Genomic DNA, 19,031 nt, shown 5'->3' on the forward strand with positions numbered 1-19,031 from the left:
CAGTTTGTAATAGCAGGACTTTCTTTATGTTTGTACACTTATGTCCTCATTACTGGCATATTCCACTGAGGAGCTGTTTCCAATTGTCAACGGTGACTGTTGGGGTAAAATTGCCTCCTATGTATTGTATATACCCACTGTATAACTGTTAGAAAATATAGGAAACTTTCCAGTAAGTTACTAGTTAGGAACTGTGAGTTATTCATAACTTTACTTATTATCTATGTCTTATGCACACTGCTGAAATAGCTTGCAGAACTGCTTGTAATCCAAGCAGCTGTGGCAGACACAAAACATGTTGTTCGTACAGTATGTGCTACATTTTCCCCTTCCCGAAACACAAATATATTATGGGTTACACACATCCTCGGACAATAACATTCCCACGAGGCATGACATGTGTACCTGCTTGTGGGAACACTGCAAAATCAGTACTATTATGGTGTGTAACTACATATCGGGACTGCCCCGTAACTATCACTGAAGATGTTTGTTAGACTGTATAAAGGCTGTGTGAAACTTTAAATAAACTGAAGATAAACGAACGGACTACTTCTGTGTCTGTGCATTTTTCTTCCCGAGCGCTCGTCTCCTGCTGAAAAGTCTCCCCTGTAGCTGAAACGCTGACTGGCCTGACTGCCCGATTCACTGGGATCCGAAGGGCTGCTTCAACTGAAGCGTTGTACCTTAACAGTGACCTTGACAGATTTCCCTTCAAATAACCGAGATGTTAGATAGAGTCAGAGGGACATTAGTTATAGAATCAATAGCAAACTGTGATCACAATATGGTCATCTTTGAGGCATTCTTTCTAGAAACAAGGCCCAAGTCTAAAGCAATGGTCTACAATTTTATAAAAGCAAACCTTGAAGGTATGAGGCGACACTTGGAAGAGGTAGACTGGAGCATACTGGATCAGATTCAGTTGAAAATGGATGGGTATATTTAAGAATATACTACTTGAGGCTCAGGAGAAATTTATACCAAAACTTAGCAAATTGAGGACCAAAAAACATTGGCCAAAATGGTTTAATGGAAGTATGCAAAAAAATTTGAAGAGAGAGAAAATGTGGTATAGCGCATACAAAAGGGATAGAGACTAAACAAAATACAAAGAATATGGTGAACTGCAAAAAGATCTTAAGAAAGGGATCAGGAAAGCTAAGAGGGAAATAGAAAGAAACATAGCTCTATAACGAATGCAAAGAGCTTTTTTCAATACTACAACAGCAAGAGGTCAATAAAGGATGAAGTGAAACAGATAGAGGGCAAAAATTGAAGTATTTTGGAAAATGAACAAGATATGGGGTGGGGGTGTGTGGGGTTTCGGCCCAGGGTTGTGTCCTTGAGGACCTTTGCGAAGATCCTCACACCCGTCTTGTTGAGGTGGACGTGGTCATACAGGTGATGTGGCTGGATGTCTCAGTGGTGTGCCAGGTGGACGTTGGGGAGGAGGGCACATCTTCGGGACACTTCTGCGTTGATGGCCTGGATGATGTGCAGGGGCACGTCTGTGCGGGGCAGCAGTGTGGAGATGGTGATTTTGGCAGTTGGGAATTCCTCTGTGGCTTTCGTTGCCACCTGTCTCAGGGCTGAGGCCGCATCGCCCCTGCGGGCACTCAGGTCATTAGTGCCGGTGTGGATGAGGATGTGTTTGACCTGGCACAGCCTCCTCTTGGAGAGCAGCTCCAGGGCTCTCTGTGCTGTCGGGCACCAAAGCTTTTTCACTTTTCACCCAGGGAAGAGGCACCTCTCATCCAGGAACTTCCCATTGGAGTCGCTCAGAATGACCACCTCTGTGTTGACCTGCCACTCCGGGTTTGCGTCGGGAGTGGTGGGGGCAGCGGGTGTGTTTTGGGGGAGTGGCGTTTCAGGGGTTTGTGTATTAGTGGCAGGTCTGGTGATAGTGGGGGTGTCAGGAGTGGTGGGGAGTGTGGGTGGATCAGTGGGTGCATCAGTGTTGGAGGTGTCAGGGGTTGGAGGTGTTGTGGGGTCAGTGCAGTGCAGTCTCTGTGCTCCAGTGATGTGTAGCTTCTCTCTTAGCTCCTCCAGCTGGCTCTGCAGGCTCCTTAGCTGGCTGTGCTGGGGTGTCCTGGTCAGCTCCTCCCTCGCTCTGCGCAGCTCCGTCCTCAGGGTTTGGCTCTGCTCCTCCAGGTCTCTCACTGCTGCTCTCAGCTCATGGATCTCAGCCTTGTGCTGCATCTTTAGTCTGTGCATCTCATCCCGGAGCTGATCGCACAAGGAGGTCTGGGCCAGGGTGCTCAAGGTCTGCTCCCTGAACTCCGCAAACTCCAGCTCCAGCACTGATAGGCATTCCTTTAGTGTTTTAATGTTGCTGGAGAGTTTGGGTAGACAGGGGGGCAGTCTGTGGGAGATGGGGCACTGTCTGGCTCCGTGTGGCTGGGGGCAGACTGCAGGGTGGCTGGCTCTGGCACGTTTCTCTACCTCAGTCTGCTGCTTTGAGGTGTGGAAGCCGAGAGATAATTGGTCCAGGCTACTCTCGCTGCCCTGCACCATGATGGTCCCGTTGTGGTATACATTAAAAGTGAGCATCACACTGTCTGTGTCTTTCTCTACCAGCACTGAGATCTGCCTGCCTCTGCTAATGCCCCTCTTGTTGTTATTGGGGTATGTCTGGCACAGGGTTTTGTGAAAGGCGGTGTAGAACAGTAGATTGTTCTTGACCCTGTTTTCTCCATTACCGGTGTAGTCTAGGATGAGGGTCTCAGGAGATGCTCTCATCACAGCTTGTTTGTAGTCCTTCTTAGCCTGTGCAGAGCGAATGTCTTCAGGGTATCGGATTTCAAAAGGCAGCTCTGCAGTCAGACTGCTGTTCGATAGATTTGTATCAGTCTCAGTGGCAGTTGGGCTCTCTCCTACTGTCACTCTATTCAAATCGGAGCTCTGCATTTTCATTGGCTGAGTCAACTACTGAGAATGCTTATTTATTTTATTAATATATATTGTTTTGTTTAATAATTTGTCTCTATAGGTGAAAGGTCTTACCTCCAATTCTTGTCTTCAGCTTTTCTTTTCTCACTTTTCTTCCAGAACTGTCTCTCTGCTTTCTTCTTTTTGTGTTTTTCTTAAAATTATTATTTTTTGAATACTTTTTCTTCTGAATTTCTATTCCATGTCTTCTGTGTATGTTTATAGTGCTATATATTCATTTGTAAATGACAAATTAAATCTGCTTATGTATAAAAACAAATGTTTTTAGGAGCTCATATTCCTCTCTCTCTCTCTCTATTTCTCTCTCTCCCTCTCAATTCAATTCATTTGTATTGTCAAAGCAATTGGACATACATACATATACATATATATACACACATATACATACATATATACATATACACGGAAAATGAATAATAGAATTATGAATCATGTAATCAAGTACAGAAAAAGAAAATGTAATAAAATGTGATCTTTAATCTTTAATCTTTAATATCTTTAATACATACACATAAAGAAAATAGGTTTACTATTTCCAGATTCCTTTTTTGAAATACAACGACATGCATTACAAACGAGTATTTACATTATATTTACAGCCGGTGCTCGTGTGTCACTGTGTCCCTCAGGCTGTGGTAGGCGCTGACATATTGGGCAGCCAGGGTGGCTGTGTGTCCCTCCCCCAGGAGGACTGAGTGTTTTTCTTTTTTCTCAGTTTTGTCACAGGTTGGGTGGGCATCCATTATGTTGTTACAGAATGTGTCCCTTATTTTGGGCTAAAGTTTTCCGTGGAGGGGAACGTGGATCAGTTTGTACCATTTTTGGGAGGATCTGCCTTGTTGGGGCGGAGCTGTGATCCAGGTGAACAGCAGATCGGGCATAGGTGGGCATGTGGGCAGAGGAGTAGGAAGGCCGGTCAAGCAAATAAGCTAGCTAAGGTACGCAGCAGCAGCAAGCAGCCCCCCCATCCAGACAGCCAGCCAGTCTGGCTGGCAGTGACTGAGTGGTTGACAGACGGCAAGCAACGGAATGTACGTGCTCTGTGATGTCATAGCAGTCAGCTGAGAGAGGCTCGTGATGTCATGGCTGAGCTGGCTGGCTGGCTGGCTGGCGGGCTGGCTGGCTCTGTGTGTGTGTGTGTTTGTGTGTGTGTCTGTTTTTCTGTTTGTCAGTCTGTCTGTCTGTCTCTCTCTCTCTCTCTCTCCCTCTCAATTCATTTGTATTGTCAAAGCAATTGGACATACATACATTCATACATATATATATATATATATATATATATACATACATACATACATGCTAGAAAGTCATTACTATGTTATCTTAAAGGCTAACTAAGCAGAACATATATCATTATAGAACAGAGTTCATAGGTCTACACATGGTATTAGGGAACAGGCACATAGGTCATTCTGTTTGACATTGTCCTGACCTTCTAGCTTGACCTTATCTTTCTTAAGTATACAAGAAAGAAAAACAGTTGTGAGAAAAGAATTTCTAACTTTCCTTCCACACATACATACATACATACATACATACATACATACATACATACATACAAACCAGAGGCATGCAAAAAAATATAAAGAGGAAGAAAATGTTGTATAGCACATACAAAAGGGATGGTGATGAAACAAAATACATAGAATATGTTGAGCTGCAAAGAGATCTTAAGAAAGGGATCAGGAAAGCAAAGAGGGAAATAGAAAGAAACATAGCTCTTGGAGCTACAACCAATGCAATGAGCTTTTTTCAAAATTACAACAGCAAGCGGTCAATTAAGGAGGAGGTGAAACAGATAAAGGGCAAAAATGGAGGTATCTTGGAAAACGAACAAGATGTGGCAAATATTCTAAATGAGTATTTCACAGAGGTTTTTACATAAGAAAAAACAGATGACATGCCACAGGTTGACAATCAGTCCAGTCAAACCCTAAGAGAGATGAGGATAAATAAGGAGGAGGTACTAAAGGGACTAGCAGAATTAAAATCAAACAAATCACCTGGGCCAGATGGGATATTTCCAACAGTACTTAAAGAAATGAGGGAAATTATGTATAGGCCGCTAACTCGATTATTCCAAATGACACTTAGAACAGGGGATGTTCCCACTGACTGGAAGACAGCAAATTTCATACCAATCCACAAGAAAGTGGAGAAAATAGAGGAGCATCTCAATGAAAACCATATTCTTGGAGATAGTCAACATGGGTTTAGACGAGGCAGATCATGTCTTACTAACTTAATACATTTTTTTGAACATGCAACTGCAGCTGTAGATCACGTGAAAGCATATGATATGATATACTTAGATTTCCAAAAAGCTTTTGATAAGGTTCCACACCAAAGACTGATCCTCAAATTGGAAGCTGTAGGCATTCAGGGTCATGTAAGTAGATGGATTATGAACTGGTTGATGTATAGGAAACAGATTAGAGGAGTCACTTCTAACTGGAGTGAGGTTGTTAGTGGAGTTCCACAGGGATCAGTACTAGGGCCTTTGCTTTTTCTAATCTATATTAATGATCTGGACTCTGGGATACTTAGCAACCTTGTCAAATTTGCAGATGATACTAAAATAGGTGGCTTAGCAGATACAATCTTGGCAGCACATGCTATTCAGAGGAACTTAGATAAATTCAGTTGTGGGCTGACACCTGGCAAATGAAATTCAATGTGGACAAGTGCAAGGTAATACATGCAGGAAACAAAAATGTCCACTATAATTACACTATGGGAGGTACAGATCTAGATGAAGTAATGCATGAGAAAGACCTAGGAATCTATGTGGATTCACTTTCTCCATCCAAACAATGTGGGGAAGCAATACAAAAGGCATACAGAATGCTAGGGTATATCGTCAAAAGTGTAGAATTTAAAACAAGGGAAGTAATGTTAAGACTGTACAATGCGCTAGACCTCATCTGGAATACTGTGTACAGTTCTGGGCACCACACTTCAAGAAGGATATTGCTGCTTTAGAGGCAGTTCAGAGGAGAGCAACCAGACTTATTCCAGGTCTGAAGGGAAAGTCCTACTCGGAGAGACTGAGGGAACTGAACCTTTTCACCCTGGAACAGAGGAGATTACGTGGGGACTTGATCCAAGTCTTCAAAATCATGAAAGGTTCCTCAAACCAGAGGAGCTTTTCCAGATCAGCAGGGACACACAAACCAGGGGACACAAATGGAAATTGGGCTTCAAGGCATTCAAGATGGAAAGTGGTAGAAGCTGAAAGTTTGGGAACATTTAAAAATAGACTGGATAGGATCCATGGATCACTTAGATATTAATGGACACCAAACGAGCATGATGGGTCGAATGGCCTCCTCTCGTTTGTAAACTTTCTTATGTTCTTATGTTCTTATGTTCTTATGAATGTTCCCTAAGCATGTTTCAAATGTTCCCTAATTTATGTTACAAATGTGCCTTAGCACCTCTCTCTCTCTCTCTCTCTCTCTCTCTCTCTGTAGATGCATCATAGGGAACATATGTAACAGTCTCTCTTTTTGTTTACCAAAAATGAGAGTGAACGTATTTCAAGTGGGTGTTGCCTTGGTTGGAAACGTTTTAAGATTATTTACGAAGTGTAAAGTGGATTTGTCTCAGTTCTCCGTAGTTTTCAATGTATGTGCCATTCAGTAGCGTTAATGTTACAGATGTGCCCTATGCAGTGGTAGGGTCAATAAAATGTCAGTAAAACTTTATTTTAGCAATTATGGAGGGGAAGAACTGCAAATAGAGGGTCCCCACTAATTATCTAACTTACCAACAACGTTTCAAATTAGGTCTTGCGAAGCTGCCAAATAATGCTGTATAATCGTATGTGTCTTCATACACCGGCTGCTATAGTCTGATAGCTTTGATTATATATATATATTTTCTCGTGAACCACAAATGCTATTTGCTTGATTTTTACAGAGTATGTTATAAATACCATTCTTATGAAGCCTGACAAATTGTATGATTATGAATATTTTCAAATCATTTGTTTGTTTTTCCTAACATGTTACAAATGTTCCCTATGTGAAAGATGCATTATATCTTAATAACGTCTAAACAATTAAAGATATACAGATTATTATTTTCGGTAAAGTTATAACACATTGCTATTAACTATGTGTGTCAGTAAAAGTTTAAAAAATCCTAACAATTTTTTATTGATCCTGCAAAATAAGTGTTTAGGGAACATTTGTAACATAGTTAGGGTTAGCCACTGGGTAAGGGTTACATCTTCAGCAGTAAGTTTATTCATGTTAATTATTCTCATCAATGTTAAAGAACAATAAGTTCTATTATGTGTGTCGATAAAATGCTGATATTCCATAACGTTTGCTTGTGTATTCTGCAAAACACATATTTAGGGAACATTTGTAACATTAGGGTTACGATTTGCCATAGACGCGGAATGAGTTTGATTGTGATGTTAAATGGGGTTTAAAGACGCAGTCGCCTCAGTGCTGATTACAATTGCTGTGTTTCTCCACTTCTACTCCATGCTTGGGAACGCCCACATCCAGTGACGTCAAAACCGGTGGAAAAGCGGGCCGGTTCAAAAAAGATCAGCTGGATCCCAGGCCGAGCAGCAGCTCCGGCTCCAGCACCGGCACCATGTCGCTGGAAAAGCGCTAAGTGAGCTCACAGTGAGCTCAGTGTAATGTCTGCTCTGGTGAGCTCACAGTATGACCTAGTCGTGAGTTCACGTCTTCACTGGGTAGTCCTTGACAACTTAATTGACTCAATTCTTGGGCTTAATTGGTCAAAATGACCATTGCAAATCGATTCTGAAAAGCAGAAGTCAGGCCAGCAACACACAGACACAGCCCGGTAAACTGTACAACCTTAATTAAACATACAGATGGGCTCCAAACAGCACAGAGGAATTTAACAAAGCAATCAGTTCTACAGAAATAACCAACATCATCAACTCTTTCCTCAGCTCACAGTATCAGCCTGACATCTCAGGACTAAATCTGGCCATAAATGATATCAATCAAATATTTCAAATTGCAGCCACAATGGCAAATCTTAAAAAGACAAAGAAAAAGATAAACCAGAATCACACACACACACAGACATGGTTTGATGATGAGTGTAAATCAATACGAACAAATTTAAGGCACCTATCCAATCAAAAACATCCAGTTCTGGGAAATGTGGAACAATTTAAATTCAACAAAACAACAAGAATTGGCAATACAAAATGGAACCATTTGGAAAAAATACTTTGAAAAGCTTTATAAAGATATCCAACAAAATGATCTGACACACAAACAAATTGAACCCAGGGAAAAACTGAAATTACTCGAACAATCAATTAAAAATAATCAAAACCCTACTGATGCTCCAATCACCCTACAGGAAATATCTAAAAAGCTCCAGGCACTTCCACCCAGAAAAGCCTGCATCCCGGACAGCATCAGCACTGAGATGCTCAAACACAGCAGCGCACAACTGCAGGAGGCTGAGCTTAAATTGTTCAACATGGTCCTCAGCACCCCTGACTTTAACCTGGCAGTGAAGGCACTCAAAGACAAAACAAGAAGAGCTTTCTACACAATCAGAAGAAGAACACACCAAACCACGCATGCAGGGCAGAATAAGGCCGCTACCCAACTCTCATTAATATAAAGAAAAGAGCACTGCAATTCTGGTGCACCTGAAGAAAAGTGAGTCAGACTCACTGCAGTACAAGGTCCTCCAAACCCAAGAGTTCAGCCCTGAAAAGAGTCCCCTGAGTCAGCTGGCCCTGAAGCTCACGGCACTGACCCCCGCTAATACTGCGAACAGAGACCAGCTTCAGGTCGGCACTGCTTACCTGCCCCCAATTAGAGTCAACCAAATCATAAAGATAATCAAAACCTCCTATCTGGAACATTGGAACAATGAAACCAAATTCTCAAAGTAAACTGGATTGCTATCGGGCCCTAAACAGAGAAAACACCCTGACAGAGTATCTCTTCACTGTCAGAGATACGAAGCAGAGACGCATCCTGACCAAGTACAGGCTCAGTGACCACAGCCTGGCCATAGAGACAGGCCGACACAGGCAGAGCTGGCTGCCCAGAGAGGAGCGGCGCTGTGGTCACTGCGAGACAGGAGAGGTCCAGACAGAGATGCACTTCCTCCTCCACTGCAATAAATATGCCAAAATAAGGGACACATTCTTTAATAAATTCATAAATATTGTAAAATCATTTTCTGAATTGATACATGAAAAACAAATAGCTATCCTCCTGGGGGAGGGACACACTGCCCCCCTGGCCGCCCAATATGTAGCCGCCTGCCACAGCCTGAGGGGCTCACTGTGAAAACATACAGGAGCACCAGCTGTAAACTTGTTAAGTATAAATAAAGTAAATGTACATGTCTATTAAGATTTTATTTATACATTATTTTTCTTACCTTTTATTATTTTTCAATTTATGTATATAATATTAACTGCTTTGGCAACACTACGAAACTGTTTGTCATGCTAATAAAGCACCCTTGAATTGAATTGAATTGAATTGAGAGAGAGAGAGAGAGATTGTGTGAACAGAGCACTGCTGTAATACAGCATGAAAAGAGCCGGTGCAGTGAAGCGATGATTACAATAATGATTATTAAAAGAGTTATATATGATATTAATGATTTAATTGAGGTTATAATGGACAAGTCAAAAGGTTAAAATGTTTGGCTCTATGTAGGTTTCGAGCCGCGCTGTTTGGGGGCCCAGTGCTGCTCCGACGCCACCGCTCTGATGCTCTGGGCGTTTAACCCGCAGCGCAACCGGAGCAGCACCGTAAAACAACTAGAAGACAGATCTTATAAAGTGTTATTTAGTTGTACATATACTGCACAGCACAAGAAACATTGGGAAAACAAGACAGCTATATGAGTGACATGTAATGTTATATGTACCTTGGATATTTTAGACGTTTTATTAAAGCACTGTCCTGTGCTACTGAAATATCATCAACTATTACAATTTGAAAGCTCCCCAAATCCTTTCAGATGCCTCTCCTAATGAAATGTGTGGAATTCAGATCGGGAATATTTGCCCGTTTGTGATCCATTCGCTTGTTCTACGTGCACATGCTATACAAATGAAAAGAATAGAAACCTATTGTGAATCCAAGGTTGTCTATTAGTGAGTAAGATGTTCATTAGATTCACATTTGAGTTGTATTTCATGTCAGGATGTGAGCGCAGTTGTGAAGGATTCAGAAATCAGTTCTTGGAATCGTATCCTAAACTGAGTGAGGGGCTGGATTTGAACTCATGAAGATTTCAGGATCTTGGATGTTATTCCTTGCCCTGATGAGGGGTACTCATGAAATATTGAAGGGACCCAGAAATCCACATTGGCTCTGCCATGATCTATGTAAGGCCACTACAAAGAGATCTTAATATGGATAAGGTACGAGCTTATTGTTTTTTGTTTTCATGTGTTTCCTAGTGCCAGTACATGATTATTCACCAGTCTTCTGTGCTGGGTTTTGAGGGTTTCACATGAAGCTGTATTGTAACATTTTTTTTGCTGTGAATCATGTGACTGCTGCAGTGCATGTTTTAGGTTCCTGTACTGTCCTTATCAACTGGGCCCCTGATGACGTGCCTCTTGTGACGGAGAGAGAATCACAGTGATGGCTGTAGCAGCGGGTATACAGTACTACATGATCTATTTTTAGTCTTACTTGTAGCAAAATGTATAAATGTGTTTAGTTGGTTACAGGAAATATGCATTCTAATTTAGTCTTACCAAAATAAATGTAATGCTCTCATTAAATGATTTCAAAATGAAGAAAAGCTGATTGGCTGCGATTTGATTTAATATCGTTTAAACTGTGATTATATGGTGTAGAACCGTGTGGGAAATAAGTGGAGAAATCATGGAGATAAAGCAAATAGAACTTTAATCGAGCCGCTCGGAAGCCCCACGTCAGGAATAATTCCTTCAGTGAGAACTTAATGTTTACCAACATGAGTGCAGCTTTATAGGAAAATGACGTAACATCTTATGGCCGTTCATCCAATCAGAAGATACAGGTCCGGGTCCGTTTTATGATCTGTCCTCCCGTGAAGAGGTGATGGATCCAAAGCAGATGTCCGTCTTTGATGTGCACTAGGAAGATGCGATCCCACGGTCGTCATTTACCTAGTGTCAATCGCTCGTTAACAGAAACAATTCCTGCCTATCTGGAGAAACGATTAAGTCATTTAAGTCATTAAGTCAAACGATTAAGGGGGGCTTGATTTATGACTGATGTCAATCCATGCCATCTTTTGGAAATGCCGGTTGGCACGGGTTCGTAGCTCTGTGTCGGGATTTCGGCTCTCGTCCATTTCAAAGAGTTTTTATTTCCTACAGGCCCCCTTCCCCAGACATCTCACAGCAGGGATTCCAAGCTATTTGGCCCATTCTTGGTGCCATCCTCCCAAGACTGTCACTTTGATGTAAACCAGTTCACATGCTGATGAGTTAAGGAAATCTGATAAATTTGGGGGGGAGAGGTCTTCTTTAGATCAGTGCTTCAGCTCAGAGCTAAAATGCTCTTATCAGAATACACCCAACATAACGCTACACTGGTTAATTCTGTTCTGGGAAAACCACAATCCTGCAGGTTTAATAAGTCTCTCTACACATCAGTCCCTGAGTACCTTCAACCAATGGTCATTTTGACCAATTAAGCCCAAGAATTGAGTCAATTAAGTTGTCAAGGACTACCCAGTGAAGACGTGAACTCACGACTAGGTCACACTGTGAGCTCACCAGAGCAGACATTACACTGAGCTCACTGTGAGCTCACTTAGCGCTTTCCAGCGACATGGTGCCGGTGCTGGAGCCGGAGCTGCTGCTCAGCCTGGGATCCAGCTGATCTTTTTTGAACCGGCCCGCTTTTCCACCGGTTTTGACGTCACTGGATGTGGGCGTTCCCAAGCATGGAGTAGAAGTGGAGAAACACAGCAATAGTAATCAGCACTGAGGCGACTGCGTCTTTAAACCCCATTTAACATCACAATCAAACTCATTCCGCGTCTATGGCAAATCGTAACCCTAATGTTACAAATGTTCCCTAAATATGTGTTTTGCAGAATACACAAGCAAACGTTATGGAATATCAGCATTTTATCGACACACATGATAGAACTTATTGTTCTTTAACATTGATGAGAATAATTAACATGAATAAACTTACTGCTGAAGATGTAACCCTTACCCAGTGGCTAACCCTAACTATGTTACAAATGTTCCCTAAACACTTATTTTGCAGGATCAATAAAAAATTGTTAGGATTTTTTAAAATTTTACTGACACACATAGTTAATAGCAATGTGTTATAACTTTACCGAAAATAATAATCTGTATATCTTTAATTGTTTAGACGTTATTAAGATATAATGCATCTTTCACATAGGGAACATTTGTAACATGTTAGGAAAAACAAACAAATGATTTGAAAATATTCATAATTACAGCATACAATTTGTCAGGCTTCATAACAATGGTATTTATAACATACTCTGTAAAAATCAAGCAAATAGCATTTGTGGTTCACGAGAAAATATATATATATAATCAAAGCTATCAGACTATAGCAGCCGGTGTATGAAGACACATACGATTATACAGCATTATTTGGCAGCTTCGCAAGACCTAATTTGAAACGTTGTTGGTAAGTTAGATAATTAGTGGGGACCCTCTATTTGCAGTTCTTCCCCTCCATAATTGCTAAAATAAAGTTTTACTGACATTTTATTGACCCTACCACTGCATAGGGCACATCTGTAACATGAACGCTACTGAATGGCACATACATTGAAAACTACGGAGAACTGAGACAAATCCACTTTACACTTCATAAATAATCTTAAAACGTTTCCAACCAAGGCAACACCCACTTGAAATACGTTCATTCTCATTTTTGGTAAACAAAAAGAGAGATTGTTACATATGTTCCCTATGATGCATCTACAGAGAGAGAGAGAGAGACAGACACTAACACTCTCTCTCTCTCTCTCTCTCGCTCTCTCTCTCTCTCTCAGCTGGGAGTGTGTGGGAGGGGTCTGCAGTGAGCGGGAGTGCTGCTGAGAGCTCTGTCCTTTTGGCTGCGTTTTTTTGTTGCTTTACTTTTTTCAGTTTGTTTATTTTGTCTTCTGTTTTCAGTGCTTTTCTTATTGTGGGGGAACAGGGGAGGGGAGGGGGGAGTACCGGTAGTTCTTCCCGGGTCGGGGGGTCGGACCCCCTGAATGCGTCTTTTGAAAAACTGACCCGACGCCATGGAGTCAAGATCGCTCCGGTGCAGTTCTGCCCCCTAGAGCAGTGTGTGTTAGCGGTTGGGGAGGTAGCAGGGTGTGAAAATATCAAGTCTGCTGCCATTGTTATCTTCTTAAAAACCACTGATCTGGTCAATCAGCTAGTGGCTAATGGCACAGTGTTAGACGACACTTTCACCCCGGTGTTGCCGCTCGCTGCTCCTGCCCGGAAGGTAACGCTGTCTAACGTCCCTCCGTTCATCCGCACCGGCTCGGGCAGCTGATGTCCGGCATTAAGAGGGTCCCGCTGGGCTGCAAAGCCCCGCAACTGAAACACGTCATGTCCTTCCGAAGGCAGCTGTATATGATCCTCAATAACATCAATGAGGATCTTAATGTCATTTTTAAATTTAAGATCGACAATACCGACTACGTCGTGTTCGCTACTTCGGAGTCCATGAAGTGTTTCAGGTGTGGGAGCGAGGGGCATGTCGTGAGGAACTGTCCCGAGCAGGACAGGGAGCGGGAGGAGGAGCGGGGCGACGCGGGGAGGAATAGAGACACCGGCCCGCAGCCACAGCTGCAGCGGGCAGACAGAGATCGAGCCCCGGCGGAGGAGACAGTCGCCGGTCGGACCGATGGTACCACTGATGCCGTGACGGGGGAAGAGCTGCCCGGAGGCGATGACGCACAGCTGGGGGACGGGGTCGAGGCAGCGGGGGATAGTGACGACCGAGACGCCGGGGGGAGATGGTGTTGAGGCGGTGCACGGGGCGCTGGTTAGTGACGAGGAACAACCTCAGCAGCCAGCAGACGGGCGGACAGACACACAGGGTGTAGCCGAGGAGGAGGCAGGGCCAGGCTCGGCGGTACAAGCCGAGGCGCCGGGTGGAAAAAACGCACTAAGAAGGTGCTGGGAGGGAGCACGGACGGTGTTGGTAAATAGTGGCAGTAAAAGAAGTGGTGGCACAGTAGTGAAGCTGGGGTAGCGAGCGGCTTGGTGGGGAAAGGTCCGGCTACACGCTGGAGCATCGCGGCTCGGAGTGACAGTGAGGGCGGCTTCACGGATTCCTCTCTCGCCTCCTCGTCCTCGGTGAGTCAGAGCTGCAGTGAAGGATATCAGGAGGTTTTTAGAGAAAACGAAGGGAAAGAGGTCTGTTGTAGTGGAGCAGTTTTTCCCAGATCGTGCACGCCTGCTGGCCTCTATTAAGTTTTTACAGAAACCCTGACCTATCAATTTGTACAACACTCACTGAAAACCATGGTTGGGGTCAATTCCTGTTTTTCAATTCCAATTCCTCCTACAAATCAATTCAAAATTGCAATTACTTTTTGCATTCACAGAATATTCTTTATTGGAATTGAATTGAAAAGGGAATTAAAAATTGAATTGGAATTGACCCCAACCCTGTTGAAAACAAAACAAAAAATACAGATCTGGTTCTTCAAATCTTCACTCTGGTTTCATTCTGTGTCGTAGTTCATTTATCTTGCTGTTAATTGCACCACCAATTACACTCTTTGGGGTACTGGGCAATTTTTTCAAGGTAGCCCCTAAAAAACATGTATCACATAGATTTAATGACTTGCACATAGATATATAAAAATCTTTTAATAAACATACCACATATCTTTGAGAAGGGTTCATTAGTTACATATTGCCACAGTAAATCAACATTTTTGTGTGTGGGTGTATTTAAACGTTTTGGTGTATGCTCTTAAACTTGTCTTACACTAGTTCATAGTAAAATCTGTACTTGGCGAAGCAGCTATGCAAAGGCAGTCTTTTCTCCATTAATACCTTGCTTAAGCATTACATTGATGTGGCACAACTGGACTGAAATGTGAAGTATTTGCTCAAAAGTCAAATTTAAATGAGACATGAAAGTTTATATTGTCAAGGATCCCATGGCACTATTCATTATTATTATGTATTAATATGTCTGAAGCATTAATCCAAGGTGATTTACAAGGTGTTGTTGAAAGAGTGACGTGGCTGAATTCTAAGTCAGGCTTCCCTCAATCAGGTCTAACAAATTTGTTATGACTCCACCTTTACTGCTGTGTAGTAATCTGCTGGTACAAAATGGCTGCACCCCAGAGGGTGGTGGGTGAAGTGAGTCTGTAGAGCACTTTGGGATCTTTCCAGCTGCTACATGTAAGGTATTATTATTTATTAATAAATTAACTCTAGTCTCTGAAACTAAAACAAAGGCCAAAGGAACATTTCAAATGCTAACCCTTTGTGTTCTATACAGTTAAAAAGGAGAGTTAGAAATTTTGTACAACAGCATTTACATACCATATATGGCTTCCACCTTTAAGCGATCCAGAGGTGTCTTTTTCTCCGAAGTTGGATCTCTCTTGCTGCCACCACCACGAAGATTGCTCTTTAATAATGTTGGAAAGTCAAAGACAGCAACCGTCAGGGTTCTTGCATATGACGTATTCGTGCTGCACCTCTCTGCAAGGATCCAGGACAGTTTGTCAATGTAAACTCCAGTGCCTGGGAATATTTCCACCTAAAAGACAATGGTAAATAAAAAACAAGTTTATCCCCAAACTATTCTTATATTATGTTAAGTGGAATACATTATCAGTAAGGCTGTGATTTTGTTACAGAAATGTGTTATTAAAGACCACAGTATGTCTCAATTCTAAGTTTATTAATTTACAGACATAATAAAGTCAGTGAATCTGTGACACCCATAATTCAATTACATTCTTATTATCAACTATAACTATGAATATAACTGATAATGTAGCATCATTAGATTGTTTACAACCAATATTTGTTTTCAATATATATATTTTTACCTTGTCTTTGTAATATTGTAGACCAAGAGTGTTATACCTGTTTTGGTGATTCTTTGTCAGATTCAGAACAATTTGCTGTGGGGCTGTCAGAACCACTTGATGGTGACACACTTTTGTCTTCATTGCTGATAAATGTGGCTTTTGTTACAATTTTTTTCAGATTGTCCAAAAGGTCTGGAATCTCTGGAGAAAAAAACCTTAGTATTAAATGATAATCATTTCTAGTAATATATTTAATACAAAGTGAAAACAAAACCATCAATGCCTGCAATTATACTTGAGAGACTTGCTCTATGTTATTGGCAAACTGACCTTTTTGTGGGTCATTAACATTAGCTACAAAAAAAATAAAAAAGATAAAATACAAGAATTACCAGGTCTAATGTAATGCATATAGTCATTAATGTAGGATTATGAAGTTATGTTGAAAAACTTTATTTAATAATCAGTATTATTAAACTATTAGACAGTGCACATTAAGAGTCTGTATTGTGGTTCTAGATTACTTCAGTATGATCAACTATAATACATTACTCTGGAATCTAAATTACTGAAGAATAACATTTATCAAGGTAAGGAATTATTTGCTATAAATAAAAAAACTTACCATCAACCATACGGTTTCGAAGACATTGGTTATCATTTTTAAGTCTTGTGTTTTCCTTTTCGAGCTGCTTAACTTTTTGCTGTAGCTCAACTTCACTGGACTCTTTAAATGTCTGTAGAATATGACGGGATCTAATTCTTGAAGCTCCATCGGTTTTCTTTCTTATTTTGTGCTGTATTCAGAGAGGAAGAGAGTTTAAAATGAAAATATATATATATATATGAATATGATTAAAAAAAAACAATCCTGCAATACATTTATTTAATATTTGCAGTAATTATCTCACCGGTAACTGTGGTTCATCAAGGTCACTATCATCTGAAATTTGAAGTTTTTTGTTTGGTTTAGGTACTCTCTTCATTTTAGGACAGGGCATTTTTGTTAGGTCATTAAATTTTCTTCTTAGTTCGCCTTCTTTTCCTAAAATAAAAATAAAATAAATAAAACCCTGCATTATGTCCACAGATATTTGGGGATTATATTTATTTGTCATAAAAATACTGTGCTTTGACCATACAAATTAAGATGAACAGCCAACACTGAATCAAAACTGAAGTTAAATTATATCTGGTTTAATTTATTTTGTGATTTGGGGGATTTTATTGTAAAGCACAACACACAATAAATCGTTCTTACAAATGCCAGTCAAGTATGACGAGTTTTTATCACCCTCACCACCACCTACCATGTTATGAGAGTATGTTAGAAGTACAACACATTAATAACTTAAACATTCATTTCAAATATACTGTGATTGTATATATCAAATAGCATGTAAAGACTTTAATGTTTTTTTTTTAAATAAACATTGTTACCAGTCATAATGATCTGCGCTTCATGGACAGGCCATCCACCTTTTGGAGGTTTGTTCGTGTCTCTCCACTCTGCTCTGAAGTTTCGAGTCGTCTCTTCGTCATCATCAGCAATGCTGAATAAATCAAAATTGCGAAAGCAAGCAGTGGGAATCACGCTGTAAGAGTCTTTGTCGACCCCGCTTTCCCACTTCACCAACGCGTGCATCACCGCCATACTACCTTCACCTTCTCGTCCGTTTTTTCTGCGCCTTTTTCCCCCGACAAGTCACGGCACAAAAAACAGTCCCGCTCTGCATTCTGGTACTTGGCGTTCTTAATAACACCAACAGGGTGTAATCGCATAGACCACTCGAGTATAAAGTACTACATATCCCATCAGTTACAGTTTTTTTTCATCTTCTGAAACTGCAATTTAGCACTTTCAACTGTTTCTTAGTGATTCCTAGAATTACTAACCGGTATTGTAGTCAATGTGTTTATAACCTTTTTTGTTTAACGATTTGTGTGTTATCCTATGGGATCCCATGGTCTTTGATTTGGTCACGGAAGTGATTTGTCTTTGATTTGTTGATCTAGAGTTGAATTTTAATTAGTTTTTCCCTTTTGTATAATTAGTGTAGTGCTACATTTAGTCTTTGTTTTTAAATAAATTTGACAATTTATATCTTTGGAATTGGTGTCTGCGTCCAATTATTACAGAAATTGAGTTCTACAAGACTCCAGGATTCGTGATAAGGTGATACTATGAATTCACTTCTTTAATTGAAATGTATAAGTGTACCTTACGCTACATATATGTATGTATGTATGTATGTATGTCCAATTGCTTTGACAATACAAATGAATTGAATTGAGAGGGAGAGAGAGAGAGAGAGAGAGAGAGAGAGAGAGAGAGAGAGACAGACAGACAGACTGACAAACAGAAAAACAGACAGACACAGACACACACACACACAGAGCCAGCCAGCCAGCCAGCTCAGCGATGACATCACGAGCCTCTCTCAGCTGACTGCTATGACATCACAGAGCACGTACATTCCGTTGCTTGCCGTCTGTCAACCACTCAGTCACTGCCAGCCAGACTGGCTGGCTGGCTGGATGGGGGGGCTGCTTGCTGCTGCTGCGTACCTTAGCAAGCTTATTTGCTTGACCGGCCTTCCTACTCCTCTGCCCACATGCCCACCTATGCCCGATCTGCTGTTCACCTGGATCACAGCTCCGCCCCAACAAGGCAGATCCTCCCAAAAATGGTACAAACTGATCCACGTTCCCCTCCACGGAAAGCTTTAGCAAAAGGCAAAAGCGTTATACGTAATGAAGAGGAACCCGAGTCCAAGACGCATCCGACCAGCCATACATATTTGTGTGTATTAAAGATCACATTTTCTTACATTTAGTTTTTCTGTACTTTATTACATCTTATTGTGATTTATAAAAGTATTGTTTCTTTTCCATATGTATTTATGTATGTGTGTGTGTGTGTGTGTGTGTGTGTGTGTGTATATGTCTCTCTGTGAAAGTGTGTGTGTGTGTGTGTGTGTGTGTGTATATGTCTCTCTGTGAAAGTGTGTGTGTGGGTGTGACAGTGTGTGTGAGTGTCT

General features: G+C 41.3%; 1 non-coding gene across 1 annotated transcript; it reads right to left on the reverse strand.

Annotated features, from left to right (window-relative positions):
- Nucleotides 1-18,649: 18,649 nt before the first annotated feature.
- LOC136746049 (U5 spliceosomal RNA) lies at nt 18,650-18,764 on the reverse strand. The gene has a single exon (XR_010816276.1). It is a non-coding gene; the product is annotated as a U5 spliceosomal RNA (small nuclear RNA).
- Nucleotides 18,765-19,031: the final 267 nt, after the last annotated feature.

The sequence above is a fragment of the Amia ocellicauda genome, unplaced genomic scaffold (genome assembly GCF_036373705.1).
Source record: "Amia ocellicauda isolate fAmiCal2 unplaced genomic scaffold, fAmiCal2.hap1 HAP1_SCAFFOLD_95, whole genome shotgun sequence".
NCBI classification, from domain to species: domain Eukaryota; kingdom Metazoa; phylum Chordata; class Actinopteri; order Amiiformes; family Amiidae; genus Amia; species Amia ocellicauda.